Source organism: Sceloporus occidentalis, unplaced genomic scaffold (assembly GCF_023333645.1).
Source record: "Sceloporus occidentalis isolate IW3139 unplaced genomic scaffold, rSceOcc1.0.p SCAF_2, whole genome shotgun sequence".
Taxonomy (NCBI): domain Eukaryota; kingdom Metazoa; phylum Chordata; class Lepidosauria; order Squamata; family Phrynosomatidae; genus Sceloporus; species Sceloporus occidentalis.
This window is the reverse complement of record NW_028316982.1, coordinates 258,284,538-258,306,007: the sequence shown is the minus strand read 5'-3', so window position 1 is coordinate 258,306,007 and position 21,470 is coordinate 258,284,538. Positions and strand designations below refer to the sequence as shown.

The 21,470-nt window shown below is 42.9% G+C and overlaps 1 long non-coding RNA gene across 1 annotated transcript in view; it reads right to left on the bottom strand.

Moving 5' to 3' along the window:
• LOC149320060 (uncharacterized) overlaps positions 1 to 1,339 on the bottom strand; it is a 76,142-nt gene extending 74,803 nt beyond the window's left edge. Inside the window, exon 1 of the long non-coding RNA XR_016280271.1 lies at positions 1,223 to 1,339. This is a non-coding gene — a long non-coding RNA (uncharacterized LOC149320060). The remainder of the gene's footprint in view (positions 1 to 1,222) is intronic.
• Positions 1,340 to 21,470: the final 20,131 nt, after the last annotated feature.

Sequence of the window (21,470 nt, the reverse complement as noted above, 5' to 3'; positions counted from 1 at the left end):
AGAGAAAAAGAAAGAAAGAAAGAAAGAGAGAGAGAGAGAAAAGAAATTGAGAACTGTTGCTGCAACAAAGTCGTGGGGTTGTCCTTAGGATCACCATAAGTCTCAAAGGGCTTGGAGTCACACAAATGTTGTGTCCAAATAGTTAACTATGGAGCCTGTATGAAGGAAAGGAAGGAAGGAAGGAAGGAGACTGAGAAGGAATCTCTTTGAGGTCGCCATAAGCCAAAAACAACATGGAAGCACACACATTTGGAGTCTAAATAGTTAACTATGGAGCCTGTATGAAAGAAGGAAGGAAGGAAAGAAAGAAAGAAAGTTGAGAAGTGTTGCTGCCACAAAGTTGTAGGGTTCTCCTTAGGGTCGCCATGAGTCGGAAACAACTTGGGAGTCCCACAAATGTTGTGTCCAAATAGTTAACTTTGGAGCCTGTATGAAGAAAGCGAGAAAGGAATTAAGGAAGGAATGAAGGAAGAGAGGGAGGGAGGGAAACTGACAAGTGTTGCTGCAGCAAAGTTGTAGGGTTCTCCTTAAAGTCGCCATAAATCGGAAACGATTTGGAGGCACACAAAAACAACAACAACAACAAGGAGGAGGAGGAGGAGGAGAGTTGGGCGAGGGGCTTGGGGTTTTTTTTGTCTCCAAGGAAAGCAAGGGAACGAGCAAGAAAAGCAACAACGGAACCAATTTAGAATCCAAATCAGACTGCAGAAATAACTCACTTTGAGGCCGCTTTAACTGCCCCGGCTCAGTGCTAGGGAATCCTGGGAATTGTAGTTTAATGTGGCCCCAGAGCACTCTCTGAAGTCCCTGAAACGAAAGCCAGGAGAGGAGATAACCCCCCTCTCTTTCCCCGGACAGGGCGAAGAAAAGGTCGGATGCCCAGGCTGTGGTTTGAACGCTGGACTATGGCTCTGGGTTCGAATCCCGGCTGGGGCGAGTCACCCTCTTCCTCTCAGCCTCAGAGGAGGGCAAGAAGAAACCTGCCAAGAAACCTCCATGGAAAGGGGGGCCACAAACTGAAGACACCCAACAACAACAATAACAGCTGGAGAAGACTCAGACACACTCTCTCAGCCTCAGAGCAGAGGCCAAGAAGAAACTTGCCCATGAACAGAGTGGCCACAGACTTGGAGGACCCAGCGCCCGAGGGAGAAGCCCCTGCCAGCCCTGGGCAGCAGCCCTCTTCCTCCTCCATCTCCATAGACACCTTCTCACAACTCACCATAGACACGTGTCGTCCCTGCTGCGGCTGCTGAGAGCCCCAGACCGGGAAGCGGACGTGGCAGCAGCTGCAAAGGCTGCAGGAGCAGCAGCAGAAGAAGGAGCCGGAGCAGCATCAGCGCTGGAGGCGTCTGCAGCTCCTCCCCAGCGGAGCCCAGAGAAGGACGAAGCAGGCTCCTCCCGGCGCAGCTCAGCCCAAAGCCCGACGCCCTCTGCCGAGAGCACCAGCCCACGGCTGCCCCGAACAGGCAGCCCTCCCCTCCCCTCTTGGGATGGGGACTTCCATCATCCACAAAACAAAGGACGTAGGGGAACCATGCTTGCCCACAGAGAAAGCATTGCAGAAGACTTTTGACCATAGGGAAACATTGAACACTTGCCCTATTTTTCTCTATGGGCAAGTATTCCCCAATGTTCCCTATGGGCAAGTATTCCCCCATGATTCCCTATGGGCAAGTATTCCCCCACGATTCCCTATGGGCAAGTATTCCCCCACGATTCCCTATGGGCAAGTATTCTCCAATGATTCCCTATGGGCAAGTATTCCCCCATGATTCCCTATGGGCAAGTATTCTCCAATGATTCCCTATGGGCAAGTATTCCCCAATATTCCCTATGGGCAAGTATTCCCCCATGATTCTCTATGGGCAAGTATTCCCCAATATTCCCTATGGGCAAGTATTCCCCAATATTCCCTATGGGCAAGTATTCCCCCATGATTCTCTATGGGCAAGTATTCCCCAATATTCCCTATGGGCAAGTATTGCCCCATGATTCCCTATGGGCAAGTATTCCCCAATATTCCCTATGGGCAAGTATTCCCCCATGATTCCCTATGGGCAAGTATTCCCCCATGATTCCCTATGGGCAAATATTTCCCAATATTCCCTACGGGCAAGTATTCCCCCATGATTCCCTATGGGCAAGTATTCCCCCATGATTCCCTATGGGCAAGTATTCCCCCATGATTCCCTATGGGCAAGTATTCCCCCATGATTCCCTATGGGCAAGTATTTCCCCATGATTCCCTATGGGCAAGTATTCCCCCATGATTCCCTATGGGCAAGTATTCCCCCATGATTCCCTATGGGCAAGTATTCTCCAATGATTCCCTATGGGCAAGTATTCCCCAATGACTCCCTATGGGCAATATCCCCCATGATTCCCTATGGGCAAGTCTTCCCCCATGATTCCCTATGGGCAAGTCTTCCCCCATGATTCCCTATGGGCAAGTTTTCCCCCATGATTCCCTATGGGCAAGTATTCCCCAATGATTCCATATGGGCAAGTATTCCCCCATGAATCCCTATGGGCAAGTATTCCCCAATATTCCCTATGGGCAAGTATTCCCCCATGATTCCCTATGGGCAAGTATTCCCCAATATTCCCTATGGGCAAGTATTCCCCCATGATTCCCTATGGGCAAATATTCCCCCATGATTCCCTATGGGCAAGTATTCCCCCATGATTCCCTATGGGCAAGTATTCCCCCATGATTCTCTATGGGCAAGTATTCCCCAATGATTCCCTATGGGCAAGTATTCCCCCATGATTCCCTATGGGCAAGTATTCCCCCATGATTCCCTATGGGCAAGTATTCCCCCATGATTCCCTATGGGCAAGTATTCCCCCATGATTCCCTATGGGCAAGTATTCCCCCATGATTCCCTATGGGCAAGTTTTCCCCATGATTCCCTATGGGCAAGTATTCCCCCATGATTCCCTATGGGCAAGTCTTCCCCCATGATTCCCTATGGGCAAGTCTTCCCCCATGATTCCCTATGGGCAAGTCTTCCCCCATGATTCCCTATGGGCAAGTCTTCCCCCATGATTCCCTATGGGCAAGTCTTCCCCCATGATTCCCTATGGGCAAGTCTTCCCCCATGATTCCCTATGGGCAAGTCTTCCCCCATGATTCCATATGGGCAAGTCTTCCCCCATGAATCCCTATGGGCAAGTATTCCCCAATATTCCCTATGGGCAAGTATTCCCCCATGATTCCCTATGGGCAAGTATTCCCCCATGATTCCCTATGGGCAAGTATTCCCCCATGATTCCCTATGGGCAAGTATTCCCCCATGATTCCCTATGGGCAAGTATTCCCCAATGATTCCCTATGGGCAAGTATTCCCCAATGATTCCCTATGGGCAAGTATTCCCCCATGATTCCCTATGGGCAAGTATTCCCCCATGATTCCCTATGGGCAAGTATTCCCCCATGATTCCCTATGGGCAAGTATTCCCCCATGATTCCCTATGGGCAAGTATTCCCCCATGATTCCCTATGGGCAAGTATTCCCCCATGATTCCCTATGGGCAAGTATTCCCCAATGACTTCTTATGGACAAGTTTTCCCCATGATTCCCTTTGGGCAAGTATTCCCCAATGATTCCCCATGGGCAAGTGTTTCCCAATATTCCCTATAAGGCAAGTGTTCCCCAATAATTCCCCATGGGCAAGTATTCCCCAATGACTTCTTATGGACAAGTATTCCCCAGTGATCCCCTATGGGCAAATATGGCTGTGGGAAAGAGACCTCAAGAGGTTAATTTCACCCCTCCCCTCAGTCTGGAAAAGTTTCTTTCTTTAACCACAACTCCCAGAATCCCTTAGCTAGTTGCAGATCAAAAAACACAACTTTTCCCACACTCAGGTTGTGAAACTGATTCATATTACTGAGTTTGCTCCCTTCAGCTTGGGAAGAGTTGAGAGATCTCAGGTAATGATGGATTTGAGCCTCATGAACCTTTCTGGAGTCAGGCAGAGAACTGGGGCATATTTTTTTAAAAAATGAACACCTTAGGTTTAGCAGTTATGCATTGTTTTACACCTTGGTGGGTGTTGCTTTTAAATTGCTTTTCTGTTACTTTATTAAAAAGTGCAAAGAATTTGTTTCCCATTCAAGGACATAAACATTACTCGTTATACCCCAGGAAAGCCCACTGCTACATGTTCAAAAAGTGATGCTTTGATGGGTGGAAGTGGAAAATTTTCTATCCCTCCTCCTTTCCTTCCACTGGTCTTCAAGGAGGCTTCTATGTGGATATTAAAACCAAATGAGGAAAATGTAAGTCCTGATGCAACATATGGAACAGTGTTCCATTCAGTCAACTGTACTGTACCCTGCTCCAGGATGTTCCATTATGTGTCCCACCACACAGCAGTATTTCATGGCCACAACACTTTGCCTTCACTGAGGTTGTTGTTTCTGAGCATGCTGTGCCTGAGTGGTACCCTTTTGGCTGCATACGTGACTTCACTTATGCCTGAACACTAGAATAAAATGAATGGTTTTAGACAAACACAAAGTTCAAGGAGTCCAATGCTCGAACCACTTCACCACACTGGGTCTCTGTGGTTTTCCCTGAAGTCTTATTGGCATGATTTGGTCAGACTTTGCATTGTATCATTTGACTGCTTTTGCTCAATTTCTCCTCGCTTTCAATGCCAACCCATTTCTTCTTAGATTTGCACTGCCTGAGTAAAATACTGTATAAATATCTGACACAATGGGCCCAAACAGACAGGCCAAAATAAAGCTGCTTTGGGTCACTTTGGAGGTATGCTGCATGTGTCCTTAAGAGGCCGGAAGCCACACCAAAGCCATGCTCCAGTCCTAAGGATTGGAGTACAGCTTTGGCACAGCTTCTGGCCTATTAAGATGTATGTGTCATTTAAACAGCATACCTCCAAAGTGACCCGAAGCAGCTTTATTTTGGCCTGTCTGTTCAGGCCCTACGTATCCCATTCCTGTCCATTTTAGCTCACTCATCCCAAGAATTACAAAACAGTGTTCCACTTCTTGTTTTACTACGCCTAGTTTCCCCTGTTTCTTGATTCTTATATTACATAGGTGGCGTGAAGCTTTGCATTTTCTGTTCACCTCTGATCACATCAGCAGCTGAACATCCTTTTGGCATGGGTCCAGTGCCATCATTAGCCACAACGCCACTCATACCTGTCCTCTGCTCTACCCCAGGAGCTCATGCTCAGATCTGACCTGGGAGTCTCATCTTCTGGCACTATCTCTCGTTTCATTTTGTATTATCTCATCAACTGGCTTTTGTGGTAAAAGACTTTCAAAAGGAGATTACTGTGTCTCCTTCTGCTATGGTTCTACTGCCATAGGGCAATTGCTGTTGGTCAAGGGCCAATTTTCTGCCTCCAAGAATTTCCCTGCCAAAATGCAGGGAAAATCCCACAAAACAAAATGGAAGTGTCTGAAGGTCCACCCTGGTTCTGTAAAATACCTTTTATGTTAAATAGTGCAGGTGAATTATCTCTCCAGAGGGCAATCCATATTATTATTATTATTATTATTATTATTATTATTATTATTGGGGATGGGGGTACCAGAAAAAAATTGATCAAGGGAATCTCGAGGTGTCAGAGTCAGATGCAGCACCTTATTCCTATAACCTGGGTATTTCCATAATATAAGCTATCAAAAGCTTGATGGATGGGGCAAACACATGCACAGATTTAACTATGTGCATAAACAGTAGACTAGGCTGTCCAATTAGTTCTCTGTTTGAGCTGCTGCTACTAGTTTCTTAAGTTTGGTCTCTTCTTCATAGACACTTCCCTAACCATCATTTAATATAGAGATGGGCTACTGAGGCCTTCTGGATCTAAAGGAATCTTAAAATCCCTATGCCAGGAGACAGGTAGGATATAAATAAATAAATATAATAATGAATAATAATCAGAGTTAGAAGGGACAACAAAGGCCACACAGCCCTCTGCCATTCCAACAACTGCCATCATCACAGCTAATGGTGAGGGAAATAGTCAATGGTTTTCCCTGAAGGGTGATAGTGTTTATTGAGGGTACTATCTGTAGTGAAAAGGGGCAATAAGTTCATTAAACCTCCTTGCCCCCCAAAATACCAGAGGTGAAAAACACAATCATAGGAGTCATAGATTTATAGAACTGGAAGAAACCGCAAGGGCCATCCAGTCCAACTCCCTGCCATGCAGGAAATCTCAATCAAAGCACCGCCGACTGATGACCATCCAGACTCTGTTTAAAAGCTTCCAAAGACGGAGACTCGTGACCTGCTTTGTGTCTCTGGTCTTTTCCTGGCAGACCAAAGCCACAAGAGCAGTCTCTGTGCACCAGTGTCCTGATAAACCCTGGTTTCTATTAGGTAAACAATTCAGCTGGCCTTCTGAGAAGCTGAGAGAATTAAGTCTTTAATCATATTTTTATTGCAGCTTGACATACGCTGGAAAATCCTATTTGACCCTACTGTGTGTTTGCTTATTAAAGGCCAGGTGTGGATCTGTTTACGTTTCGTAATTGCGACTGCTCTAGTGTCACACAGACTTGTTGACTTAAAATCTATGCAATCTTCACCTGAATGTTAAATTTGCAGCGATAAGGATAACTGGTCTTCATAACAGATAATATGGGGGGGGGGGGGGGACTTATCCAGTGCTTTCAGCTGTTATTAAAGAGCTGCCAGCAAATAAATACACCTCTTTCATAAGGCCAAAAGCCATTCTCAAAGCTGAGCAGAGTTGAGCTCAATATTCAGCAGTATTATTTTAGATTGCAGATGGAAAATGGTGCTCCACAAATAAAACCAAATAAAGGCGGGATACAGACTGCCGCTTTGCGGCGGTCTCCCGCCGGCGCCATTTGCTCCTTGAGGGAGCCGCAGCAGCCAAACCGCGCGGCTCCCGCGCGGAGCAAAAAAGAAGCTCCATTTCGGAGCTTCTTTTTGCGGCGCCTTTATGACGTCGCGAGGCGCCTGGCGCGGACTCGCGACGTCATAGGCGCCGCAACACGTACGGACGCTCAGCGTCCGATACGTAAACATGGCGGCCCCCATGTGGAAGGGGTGCCGCCATGTTGTACGTATTCTATACGTACTAGGGTTAGGGGGGTGCAGAAGCACCGCCCCTTCCTAACCCTAGTACGTATAGAAGACGTACTATATGGCGGTCTGTATCCCGCCAAAGCAAACACTCCTTGCACACTTAAAGAGCAGAGTTTAAAGTTCTACCTCAGTGTATCCCTGAGGTGCTTCTTTTCTACATACAGGTAATGTTTGCAGAGGTGGAGGAGGATATGTAGCTTGAGAAGGTGCAGTTCTACATGAACTGTATTGCATGATACTGTTGGATGTATAAAATAGTTTTGCCATGGTTTCACACATGGAGCATATAGAACTAGACCCAGATTTAATCATAAACAGAGCAGAGCTATTAAAATATAGAATGCAAGAATACACAATCAAAGCACCCCCCAACAGATGGCAATCCAGCCTCTGTTTAAAAACTTCCAAAGAATGAGACTCCACCACAATCTGAGGGACTGTGTTCCACTGTCAAACAGCTCTTACTTCCAGGAAGTTCTTTCTAATGTTGAGCTGGAATCTCTTTTCCTGTAGTTTGAACCACCGCTCTAGACCACTCCAAGAGGTGGCAATCATTTGCCAGGCCATGAGTCTGGTTATGTTATGCACCTGCCTGTTTCAGAATACATATGGTTCCTACAGCAGAGTTTAACTTACAACTTGTTCTCTAGCCTATTTCCCTGTGTGTGTGTATGTTGTGTGTGAGTGTGTGTGCACACCAGTGCCATTAAGTCACCTGTCAACATATGACAACCCCATTAATTTCATAGGGTTTTCTTAGGCAAGCAATACTCAGTAGTGGTTTTGACAGTCCCTTGTTTTGAAAAATAGACTACAGCACCTGGAATTCACTGGCAGTCTCCCATCCATGAACTAACCAGGGCTGACCCTACTTAGCTTCCAAGATCCTTTAACACAGTTGTTTTGTATTCTGTAAAAATCAGTGACAAAGAAGTCTAAATGCAATACATGTAACCAGTAGGAGAAACAGTCATGCAAAGGATTTGTGTTTACAAAAGAGATATTGTTGCACTGAGTCGATACTAATACAATTATCTACATGAACAGACTCTGTTGCTTTTGCATTACCTAATTTTTTGCTTTTTAAAAAGTTCTTTATTGTTGTTCTGTTGCTATGAGAGTTTCTTTGTATCTTTACACTTTTTTGCTTTGTTTTCTGGAACACCGCTGGCTAGATGCAGAGAAGTGCAGGCTGTTGTCATGGAAAACTTGAATAAGCTATACAGTTATAATTGTACTGTCACTAAATATAAAAAGGGATTGAAGAGTGGCCAACCTGTGTGTATAGAACACAAAAGCAGGGTTTGAAGTTACTGTCATGGTGAGGGTCAAATCATTTTTTAAAATTCCTTTAAGCTTTCTTATTGTGGTCTCCAGTAATGAAGTTGACTGTTACTCTTCCCTACCACTGGAAACAGTTTGCCATTTTTGGGCTGCAATCCTATACCTGCTAATTGAGTACAACACCCATAGAAATCAGGGGACCTTAAGTAAACACGGTGGCATCTCAGCTAGATAGGTGGCAATTTAGGTATGATAATATCCGGGGGCATCCCGGATGCTGAATTCAAGCTGGAAGAGGTAAACCAGCTTATTTATTAAGGGGATAAGCTCCTAAATCTCCAGGGCCAGATGAACTACATCTAGGGGTAGTAAAAGAACTGGCAGAATTAATCTCAGAGCCATTGTCAATGATCTTTGAGCATTCCTGGAGATCAGGAGAAGTCCTAGAGGATTGGAGGAGGCCGAATGTTGTCCCCATCTTCCAAAAGGGAAAAAAAGAGGACCCATACAATTATCACCCAGTTAGCCTGTCATCAATACCTGGAAAGATTCTAGAGCAGCTCATTAAACTGAGAGTCTGTATGCATTTAGAAAGGAATGCCATCATGGCAAAAAGCCAACGTGGATTTCTCAAAAACAGGTAATACCAGACGAATCTCATCTCCTTTTTTGATAAAATTTTGATAAAATTACCAAGTTGGTAGATGAAGGGAATGCCGTGGATGTACCACATCTCGATTGCCATGCAGGCATGACCCTGGTCTACAGACTCCTCACCACCTTTGAACATATTGGACCTGCATGAATATGGATATATATTCTCCCCATACCAGAGGCAATATTTCTCTACATATCAGTTACTGGGAAACATAAGCATAGAAGGGTCCAGTGGCACATATGTTATTCTTATAACAGCCAGTGTATGAAAGGAATACAGGACTAGAGAGGCCATTGTTCTGATGATCCTGCATGGCTTCACTTATATTCTTATATACAGACTGATACTGATATTGTGTAGAGGCAGTCATAGCAATGGCTGAGGAAGCTTTAAACCAGCAATATCGTTTGGAGGCAGCAGGTATGATTTAAAAACAAACAAACCAAAGATGAACTAATAAGGGGCCATGGCTTCATTATCTATAATTAATGGTGTTTTATTTCTCAGACCTATTCTGCAAACTGAAATTGCTGTGTTGGATAATAAGGCGCATAATAGCCATTAAGCAGCAATGACCTGTTTTCTAGTTTTGTGTTACTACATGCACAAGATTGTATTGTTATTGCAATTAGTCTCTGGGTGTTCTCTCACTTTGCCATTGCTGACGGAAATGGCTGGTGAATAATGAATGGCTGGATTGTCCATAATTTGCTGGATTAAAAAAAAAAAGCAACTGAACTTCCAACTGCAGTTTCTCTGGCCCCAGACATGCAGAACATGGGGGCAGGATATTAAATCAAAATTTGAAAATATTAAAATAATCTTGCTTGGCAATAAGGAATCAGGCTGTTGACATCACCAATATCATCATTTACATTTCTATCCATATTTTCTTGAATAAGATCAGCCCAGGATGCATGACTCTATTTTATCCTCATATCATTCCTCTGAGGTAGGTTACGTTAGATAGGTTTTGTGGGTGAGCTGGCAATTGAACCCAGGTCGCCAGGGTCACTGAAGCCACTATGCCACACTGCCTCTCCTACTCTTATTTTGTAAACAGCCTTGGGTCCCATTATTGGGAGAAAGGCAGGATAAAAATTTATAAAATACTAACTAATTTATTCATTTTTGTCCCGCCTTTCTACCAATGAAGCGACCTAAGGTAGTTTACAACACATTTAAAAACAACGTGCAAAAACTTAGATAAAAATTTAAATATAAAGGTTATTTATAAAGCAATTAAACAGTGTTGGATGGCCATTTGATTATGTCTTCCTGCATGGCAGAATGAGGTTAGACCGGATGGCACTTGTTTTGTCCCATGAGCGATGCTATGGACTTTGGGTGTAGTAAGGCCTCTGGCTCTCAGGAACACAGCCAGAACAAAAGACTTGTCCACAAATTTCTTAAGTTTTTTACTGATTATAAACACAAAACATGAAACTGATCTCCTTTTTCTCAATAGTCCTTCCTAAATACCTTGCTCTCTCTTCTTGGTGGATTCTATCTTTCTTCTTCTGTGGACTTCTCTTTCTTCTTCTGTGGACTTATCTTTGTCAAAGGAAAATACTCTCTCCAGGTCTGACTTGGCTGAAATCTTACACAACTGAAAGGGAGACAGACATATAAGACCCTGGGGTTTCCCACAATCCTTGTCTTTCTTAAAGCTGTAGATCTCTATTTCCCCTTTTAAACTAATACATAGAAAAGCTAATATAATCTCAACTAAATATATGTCTCAAGAGCATCAAAGATGCTCTGGAGGCATGACAGCACTTGTAACCTCTTCCAACTCTATGATTCTATGAATTTATAAAGTTAAAACACTATACATTAAAATCATTAAAATTTATTTTAAAACAATACACTCCATAACAGAGCACACTATATCATTATACACCCATCCCAGTCTGTTTCTAAAAGCCCCATTGCCCAAGAATGTTTTTAGATGCTGGCAAAAGGAGAACAGAGAGCGGACCATTCTAGTCTTCCTAGGGAGGGAGTTCCAAAGACTGGGAGCAGTCACCAAGAAAGTCTTCTCCTTTGTTCCTACCAAATGAGCCTGAGAAGATGGTTGGACAGGGGGAAAGGCCTCTCCAGAAGATCTTCAATCTCTAATGGGCTCATAAAGTGAGATACAGTCTGTTAAATAACATAGACCCAAGATGTATAAGGCTTTATCACCAGCACTTTGAACCAGCATCCAGTGGAGCTGTTGCAACAAGAGAGAGTATACTCCCTGTAGCCATCCCCAGTTAGCAATCTGGTTGCAGCTCTTTGGACCAATTGAAGTTTTCAAGCAATTTTCAAAAACACATTGCACACAAAGTAACACACTTAGAACTCATTACAGCTATCCAATGTAGATTTGAGACTAAGGCTGCATCTACACTGCAGGATTAATGCAGTTTGACACCACTTTAGCCACCACGGCTCAATGCTATTGAATTCAGGGAAGATAGTTTTGTTAGATATTTAGCTTTCTCTGGTACTGTAGCAAACTGCAAATCCCAGGACTTCCTGGGATGGAGCCATGACAGTTAAAAGATGTGTCAAACTGCATTCATTCTGCAGTTTGTCCGAGATCCGCCAAATCCCAATCCAAATTTTAACCACTACATCACACCAGTTCTCTTTGAAAGCTCCTTCTAGATCAGGAATCTTCAGACAGTGTCTAGTACACAAGTGTCAAAAAATAATTATATTTTGGAAAGTGTGGTTTGAGTGTTGGTTAGCAATGACTCCAGAGACCAGGGTTCGATTCCCAGCTCGGCCATGTGCACTCACTGGGTGACCTTGGGCAAATCACACCCTCTCAGTCTCAGGAAAGGCAATGGCACACCTCCTCTGAAGAAACTTGCCAAGAAAACCCAGTGAAAAACCCAAAATGCCTTAGGGTTAACACAGGTCAGAAATGGTTAGAAGGCACACAATGCACAAAGACAGGGAAATTGTGCAAAAAACTCATTCTTAGATACCACTAGCCCAGCCTTCTTTTTAAAAGTGTTTGGCAACTGTACATTTGACAGTTCCCTTGTCTTTTTCTGGCAACATGAGTCATAAAATGAGTACAGCATTTCTTACAGTTTAATTTATCATGAAATTAGACATTGCCATTTACTTCTGGCTCTGACCTTCCCTTTCTTGCTTCATTACCGGCAGGTCAATGCACATAATCATCATTCTAGCAATAGGAAATAATAGGAGGAAAGAGCTGGATTAGGTGCTCTTTACTATTTACTGCACCTGTTTCAAAAATATTTTACCTTTGTTTCTTCATTGGGTGAAAAGACCCCATAGAGTCTTTCTATTGATGGAAAGCCTCTCCATTTGCATGATATACTTTCAGCCATTTCTGAATTATTTTCTCCATTTTTGCTTAGTTCCTGTGCATTTTATCAACTATTTCCAGCGTTTTCGACGTCCTGCTGTGCTAATCAAAGCTTTTATGCAATACCTCCATTTATTTCCTTCATAGGCACTAGTCCCTAATTACCCCAGATTTTATTTCTTTTAACTCACCCAATACACTTGTCTCCGGTATTGTCTCTTGGATACCTCTTTTCATTTTGGAATAAGCTTTTCATTTCATTTTTCTTTAAAAAATTGTTTTACATTTGGAAGACTTGGCAGGAAGCAAAAGCAATCAAAACCATATTGTCTGGCACAACAGTGGGAGAACTGCAACTACAGTAGTGCAAAAGATTAATAAGCTTTCTTTTTGCATTGATGTAAAAACAAAACCAAAGAAAGGTCATGTTGAAAAGCCACCTCTTTTGTGCTGTTTTATGATGTTGTCCCTATGGGGTCCCTGTCTTCCACCTCTGCAGAAAGCAAATTTCTGGACTTTGAAATTATTTAGCATGCAGGAGCTTTTCACTCTTCAGACAAGCAACCCTCTTAAATGCTTGTCAGTTCTCTAGTTAATGTTATAGCCAACGCCCATGACTGGGTAGCCTTTAATAAATGTCTCTAAGTGTTCAAAATCATAACTGTCAAAAGGAAAATTGTAGTGGTGGGTTGAACAATGCATTGTCCTTAATCATTAAGTGACTATTAATTCATAATGAATTCCAGCTGGTCATGGTAAGAACTACTACTTAACTTAAAGAAGTGGTGCTGAAACGGGTTTGTTTTCTTCTTCCTCCTCTGCACTCTTTTCTTTTGTATGGTGTTTCTAAAACTGTGAACCTGAAGTCAGAGAGACTTGTCCTTGTTGCTGCTACTACCTGTAAGCTGTGCTGAGGTCCTTTACATCTAGAGATAAGAGTAAAAATGATTTAAATAAAATAAAAAAGAACAATGGCAGTTAATATGGTTCAAGCTGCATTATTTTTGCAGTGCAGAGGCAGCCTGAGAGGAGTGAGACCCTGAATTATTGAATTTCACCCTCCTTTTCTGTTTGGATGTTTAAAAAACCTTTTGACAGAGTCCATCACCAAAGACTCTTGAGTAAAGTTAGAATGCATAAATAAGGAGAGAGATCCTCTTACGGATGAGTAAACAAATTAAGCAGAAGTGAACACACCCCAGGACTTGGAGGGCCACATCTTCCCATTTCTGGATCCTCAGGAGGGACAAAGTATTTTTTCATGCCTGCAATTTTACAGGCTCAGAAAGTGGTGATGCATCACTTCTTATCAACTTTCAGGCCATTTTGGGAAGTGTTGGCTGTTTCAGGGTGAAGAATCCCCAAAAATCGCACATAGTAGTCCTGCAAACAGAATTGGGGTCAGAGGGCAGGGAACCGTCTAATTAAAAAGATTGTATGTACAACGCTGTGTAAATTTACAGCGCTTCATAAATAAAGGTTAATAATAATAATAATTTAAATGTTGGGGGGGGGGGTTGCCAAAAGGTTCTTCCTCAATATGTGTGTGTGTGTGTGTGTGTGTGTATGGGAAAAGGTGTGAGAGCTTGATGCGATTTGGCAAAGGCAAGGGCTATATTGGACCTGTGGAAAGACCAATTACAGTCCACAGGCCACAAGATTCCCAGTCCTGAGGTAAAGATTAAAACCCAGTACACAGGAAAAAAATAGTATCATTTGCACAAGAGCCATCATGGTGTCTGGAAACCATGCCCTATGAGGAGAAACTAGAGAGCTGGATATGTTTAGCCTGGAAATGAGAAGGCTAAGAGGTGATCTGATAGCCCTGTTTAAATATTTGAGGCTGGAGAAAGCTTGTATTCTGCTGCTCCAGAGAATAGGACCTGGAGCAATGGATTCAGACTACAGGAAAATAGATTCCACCTGAACATTAGGAAGAACTTCCTGACAGTCAGGGCTGTTCAACAGTGGAACAAACTCCCTCGGGGTGTAGTGGGGTCTTCTTCCTTGGAGGTCTTTAAACAGAGGTTTAAATGCTACTACTCTAGAGACCAGAACTCAATTTCCAGTGCAGCCATGAAACCCACTGGGTAGCCTTGGGCAAGTCATATGCTCACAGCCTCATGGGAACAATAGGATCATAGAGTTGGAAGATACCTCAATGGTCATCTAGCCCAACCCCCTGTCATGCAGGAATACACAATCAAAGCACCCCCAATAGATAGCCATGCAGCCCTTGTTTAAAGATCTCTAAAGAAGGAGACTCCACCACTCTCCAAAGGAATATGTCCCACTGTTGAACAGCTCTTACTGCCAGGAAGTTCCTCCTAATGTTGAGATGGAATCCACTACTCCAGGTCTTAGTCTCTGGAATAGCAGAAAACAAGCTTGCTCCATCCTCAGTATGACACCCCTTCAAATACTTAAACAAGGCTATCCTATCACCTCTTAACCATCTCTTCTCCAGGCTACATATACCCAGGAGAGGAGATGAAGGGTGGAACACAATGGCAAAGTTTCTCTGAGCAAATCTTACCAAGGAAACTTCATGCCATAGGCTGGAAATGAAGTCCAACACTCAAACCTACTATGGTTTATCCCTGCTAAATCATTTAAAGAGTATGAACCCCTACTTTGTCATATCTTTTAAATATCCATCAAATTATTTAGCAGAAATAGTCACAATTAATTCTCTGTTGTTCCACTTTTTCGGCTGCTTCTAAAATGTCCCAGTTTCTGTCTCCTTCTCCCCCATTCCCCTGACCCTACTTCAGTTACTACAAACTGAATTAAAAATGCACAAGTAGTTTGCCCTCAGTGCGGGGAGAGGAGTGGAAAGGTGGAATCTTGTCCTTCCCAGTAGGCTCAAGGTAAAGCAAACTGCTGCAGCCTCTCCTGGCTGGCATGCTGTTCCTTATTAATAACACTTGCTATCTTGACCACAACTTGATGTTGCTCGGCTGCATGTGTCCCAAGTTTCAGCTGTGCAATGTTGGAGACTATACATTGTTTAACCTCACAAAATGTCAGTTTTTTAAAAAATAGAAGTCAATTTTTGTTCACATCCAGTGTTTTGTTTTGTTTGGGAGGCATTTTTGGATTCCTGTGTTGCACCCTCCACAAAAAAGAAAAAAAAATGCCAGGGCAAAAAACTGGCTTTCATGTAGACCAATGTTGCCTATCCCTACTTTAGCCATGAAGAAATGTGACCATATAAAAGTTATGCAACCTCATTTATAATTTGCTCTCTTGACTAGAGCTAAAACATCTTTTTTGAAACTGATATTCTTAATAACATTTCAGTCTTTGCTCATTGTAACAGGCAACCCATGAAATATTGTTGGATAACAACTTCCAACATTCCTCAAAAGGGTTATACTTGTTAAGGATGCTGGGATTTGCAGTTCACTATTTCTCACGTTTCCACATCTGGCTTAGAGCCATGGTGAAGGTCAAGATCAAGGTAACTGGGAAATGTTTAATTCTTTAACAAATTTGACAGGTAGTTATCCCTCGTGTAGAAACAGGATATGAAAGAAGAAACTGCTCTGAAATTTTAATTATACTTTTTTGGCTGAAATCCAACATACTTGAGCATACATAAGCCTCGCAAGATTACAGGATATAAGTACCATTGAATCTGAGATGGGTTATAGTTATAATATGCCAGAATTTTACACACACACACACACACACACACACACACGAAACATAATCAAATGTATTTAATAGGTTAAAGACAACATCTGATCTGGATGCAGTGACACAACTGTTTCACCATGCACTCAAAGCCAGATATATTTGGGTCAATTTTTATACCTAAAACCTTTATACCTGAGTCTGTTTTATACTCTGTGTGTTCGTGGAGTTGTGGCAAATGCAAGGTGAGAAGCTGACAAGTTTCTTCTAGCTAATGGGCATCTTATATTTTTACTGGACACGGAAAATTCTCACTCCTACATTTATTTCCCAGTCTTTACCTTGGCCAATACGCAGCTTGCTGTTCAGTCTTAATGGACCATGACTTTGGCTTTGGCTTTTTGCCTTTGCTATTAATTCTGCCCACTCTCTGCTCAAGTCACCAGATGCCCTTTCTGGCTATTCTCTGACAAAGAATAGGTGAGTCTTCCTTCTGTCCACAGTCTCTAACCAGAGATTAAATGAGGAGGATGGGAATGCAAAGCTGGTGACATCATTTGGGCATGTTGCACATCTGTCTAAATGCCCTAATTTCTCTGCAATGGTTGTGGGATAACAGGAAGCAAAGGCTGCAAGGAATCATGCACTAAATTGTGTTTCTGTTTGCCTGTGTTCCATTTACAATTGATGGCACTTAATCTGTTTGTTTATATCATTATCATTGTTAATATGGTACCTTCCCAATATATTGGAATACAAGGCTTCATCATCCCCATGACCATGCTGATCAATGGGAATTGTCATCCCCACACTTCTGATGGGAACTACTTCAGAGAAGCCTGTTTCATCTTGTGCCTTCATTGTGCAGGTCCTTGATAGGATGAGAAGCAGGAGGGGAAATTCCCTTTTTGTAAACAACTTACAGTCTATATTCTAACAGCAGGAGAAAAGAGAAAGCAATGAATTCGAAAGGCAAGGGCATCCGTGATTTGGATGAATGGGCTGTCTTGGGTCCCACATCAGGAAAAAGACAGGATATAAAATATGTAATAATTTAAACCAGGGGTAGGCAACCTGCGGCCCGGCAAGGCCTTGGGACTGGCCCCAGCCCGGTCCTGCCTCCGATTGCCGCCGGAGCCTTTGGCCTCTCATGTGAGGGCGTGGGGCCTTTGGCCTATCAGGAGGAGGCGGGCAAGGGGGGCAATTGTCTATAGAAGCCTTTGAAACATGCATTTATATTAACATTTTTTAAAAAATCAGCCAATTTGTTAGCATGTCCTCCATTTTTTAAAAAAGTGTCCTCCATTTGAAATTTTTGTCCTACATTTAAACCAGTTTATTTATTTATTTAATTTTTTTAAAAAATTATTTAATTATTCATTTTTTGGCTTCGGCCCCCCAGTTGTCTGAGGGACAGCAACCCGGCCCCTGGCTCAAAAAGGTTGCCTACCCCTGATTTAAACCTTAAGCACTTTTTGGAAGAGAATGCTTGATTTTGAAATATAGTGGGAATCGTCTTGCACATTATTATGTGGAAGATTGGGAAAAGAGGTGTCTCTGCATAGCACCATTACAGATGCCACAGGTTCCACTTTAATTGCCATTAGTCCATCCTATGGAAGTGTGGGATTTATAGTTTTGTGAAGTACTTAGACCTGGCCACCAGAGAGCTCTAATGCTATAATTCATCAGAATATGCTAGACTAGAATTCCAAGTACCTCACTGAACTACCAATCCCAGGATTTCATAGGTAGAGTCATGACCAGGGGTAGGCAACCTACGGCCTGTGGGCCGGATGTGGCCCGGCAAGGCCTTGGAACTGGCCCCAGCCCGGTCCTGCCGCCGATTGCTGCCGGAGCCTTTGGCCTGTCGCGTGAGGGCATGGGGCCTTTGGCCTATCAGGAGGAGGCGGGCAAGGGGGGGGCAAGCGGCGGGCAAGGGGGGAAATTGTCTATAGAAGCCTCAGAAACATGCATTTATATTAACATTTTTTAAAAAATCAGCAAAAATTTTTGCGTGTTCTCCATTTTTTAATAAAAATTGTCCTCCATTTGAAAATTTTGTCCCACATTTGTCCCGGTTTATTTATTTATTTATTAAAAAAACTATTTAAGTATTTATTTTTCGGCTTCGGCCCCCCAGTTGTCTGAGGGACAGCAACCTAGCCCCTGGCTCAAAAAGGTTGCCTACCCCTGGTCATGACAGTTAAAGTGGAATGAAAATGCTTTAATTATGCTGTGGATATGGATATATCTTTGTGGCTGCTCAGTCTACTGTCTAAATGCTAAGTGTTGATGGGGAATTTCAAAGCATTTATCCTCCCTTTTAAATATATATATATATACACACACACACACACTCTTCCAGATTGGTTTAAAGAAGTGTTATTCCTCACAAGATAGCTCCTGGGGTTTGGCCAGGTTTTGCTAGTAGTTTTTGCCTCCACATCCACTCATGCCATTCTTTTTCGGAACTGTTTGCAGTGGCTTCTTGGATCAGCACTAAGACTCTTCCAACTTAAAAAAACAAACACGCACACACACCTTTGTTCTGTGTTCTAAGGGCAAATTTTGTCTTTTCTGAATTTTATCCCCCCTTAAAGTTATAGTACAAACTGCTACAGCATCTCCTACCTAGCTTGTGTGTTTTTGCTCACTAATAATTATTGCCATCTTAACCACAATCCAATTTTTTTGGCCACACATGTCCCCATTTTCATCTGTGAAATGTAAACAGATGCACCTGATGTGAGTTTGTGCAGGCCAGTTGAAACAATAGTTCTCCAGATGTGTTTGTGTATCTTCACACACTTCACACACTGTGTGTGTATCTTCACACACTTTGCCTGTCTAAGGCAAAGAATACTCAGAAGTGGTTTTACCAGCTCCTTCTTCAGAAATATAGCCAACAGCACCTGGGATTTGTTGGTGATCTCTCATCCAAGTACTAACCATTGTTGACCTGCTTTATGCATGATGAGACAGGATCTGGTGTCTTTAGGGTATTTACGCTCTTTCCCACTCTTATCTCTTTAGAATGAGGAACTGAAGGTCCTTCAACATTTTAAAGTGAATATGTTTCTGGCTGGGGTCCTTTTATCACCTTCAAGCCACCTGGGCATCCAACTTGCAATGATGGTAAAATTCAGACAGGCAGAGTTAACATCAACACTCCATTTAAGTATACTTAAGTATAGGAATTGAAGGATAATCACATGGGGAAATGAGCAGGAATTTCAATTGGTGCTGCTTGCCATGCAACCAAGTGCATGGGCGGTCTGGAAAGCATCTGAAACATTTTAAAAGAAGCTGGAAAAGTAGGACGACAGAGGATTAATCGAAACTGTCCCTGACAAACTAGGACAATTGGAGGATATGCATACACTCACCATCTACAGTGGTCCTTCCACATTCATTGGGGTTAGGGGAGAAGGACCCTCGTGAATGTGGAAAAAAACACAAATAAAAAACCAAACTGTTCTTTTTACATCCAGGTCCTCCAGTGCAAGTCTATAGTCAGCACCTGCCACAAGTTGATCATAGAATCATGCTGGAGGACCTACAAATGCCTGGAGAAGTGTTTTCCCTAAGAACTTTGAGAGTCTCCAGCACAACTCTATGGTTAACTTCCAGCAGAATTGCGCTAGATGACTTCGAGATTCCTAGAGAGAACATATTATTCAAAACCACAAATAATCAAATCCGCAAAAGTCAAAGCTAAAAATGCTGAGGGCCAACTGTATTTGTCATCAGTAAAGCTACAGTCTGTATTCTCAGTAGCTTAGTTTTGCTGCATTGCATCCTTTGAACCAAAATTGGGCAGGATCTGAGTGGATCAGACCATTTAAATGACTGCTTCTCATGCTATCTGATGTGGGAAACTGGCAACTATTTCTTTCCAGTGTGCCAGGGACCCATATTTTAGTTATTCCCATGGGCCCATACTGTTTGTTTCTTTCCTGGAAATTCACCACAGACTGGCACCAGACCAGAGGCCACTGCTTTGATCTAGATCACTATTGGCGATCAAATGCATTCAGGTTCAGCATCTCAAGTGATCTGCATTGACTCTTCTGTTTAGGCAAAATACTACTGAATATTTTTGTATTCGCACCCACAGACACCCCATTCCTTTCAAAGACACACAAGATTTGGTTTGGGAGTCGAGGCATTTCCATGCTCTGAATTACATTTCCACAAGAAATGAAATATCAGAAGTACACAGCAAGGTGTTCAGCTGAAGTCTAAGTGGATTTAATTTTCTAACCCAAAGAATGCCTTGCAATCAGTTTTACATAATTGGTTTTCTTCTGGAACTTACATACAGATGGAATCTAATGTGAGAGGGATTTTCTATTACTTTACAAGTAATAAGTCTGCAATATGTCTAAACTACTTCCAAATTTAGATTTTTTTAAAATGCCAGGTTGGAGAGTGAGGAGTAGAGGAATATTATATTTTAACTAAAACCTGTGATGCATATTTACTATTGCCCTACATTTAATTTGTCAACTGTACATTTCAAAACAAGTCAGTAAGCTTTCAAATTCTTAAGAATTCATCATGCAGAATTAAATAAAACAAGAATGGGGTCTGGGTAGGGGAGAAAATGCTGGAAACGGTGTCCTTGATCCCCAGGTCTGCAATCTTCAACTGGAATGCAGTTCTGTAAACAAACCTCAAGACATAAAACAGATTGATAAGTGTATTTAGGTTTCTTTGGACAGAAAAATTTAAATGGTAGAGGAGATCCTGTTCACCCACCTCATTTTGGAGAAGAAAAATCATAGAATCATCGAGTTGAAAGAGACCATTAGGAACATCCAGTCCAACCCGCTGCCCTGCAGGAATACACAATCAAAGCACCCCCAACAGATGGCCATCCAGCCCCAGTTTAAAAATCACCAAAGAAGGAGGCTCCACGACACTCCGAGCCGAGAGAGAGTGTTCCACTGTTAAACAGTATCCAGGATTGCTGCCAGCAATCTCTGACTTATGCTGATAACCAAGCCTGCAGCCAACACGTGTAGGCAAAACAAACCTTGTGGAAAAGCAGTCAAAGAGCAAGCCGAGGAAACAAGCCGATGTCGGGGTTGCAGAAAGTCAAGCGTGCCGAAAGACGAGCCGAAGTCAGGAAGCCAGAAAGCAGCATGGTCAAAACAGTCCGAGGTCACAATAGCCAAGAGATAACAAAGGTCCGGTCCGAGGTCAAGATAACAAAGTAGCAAGGTAACAAGATGTCAGGAGCTAGCGCGACAGCAATCACACCAAGGGCTCATGCAATAAACTCTAGCAACAAACTCAAGCCTCTCTCCCACTTAAATCAGGGAAGCTCTCCCTCGAGCCACCTGAGGCTGGTTTGCTAATTGTCTTTCTGCAATCCTCCTGGATCTGCGCCTGCAAGCACTCTCGGCCCTTCTCTCTTGATAAGAAGGCAATTGCAGGCATG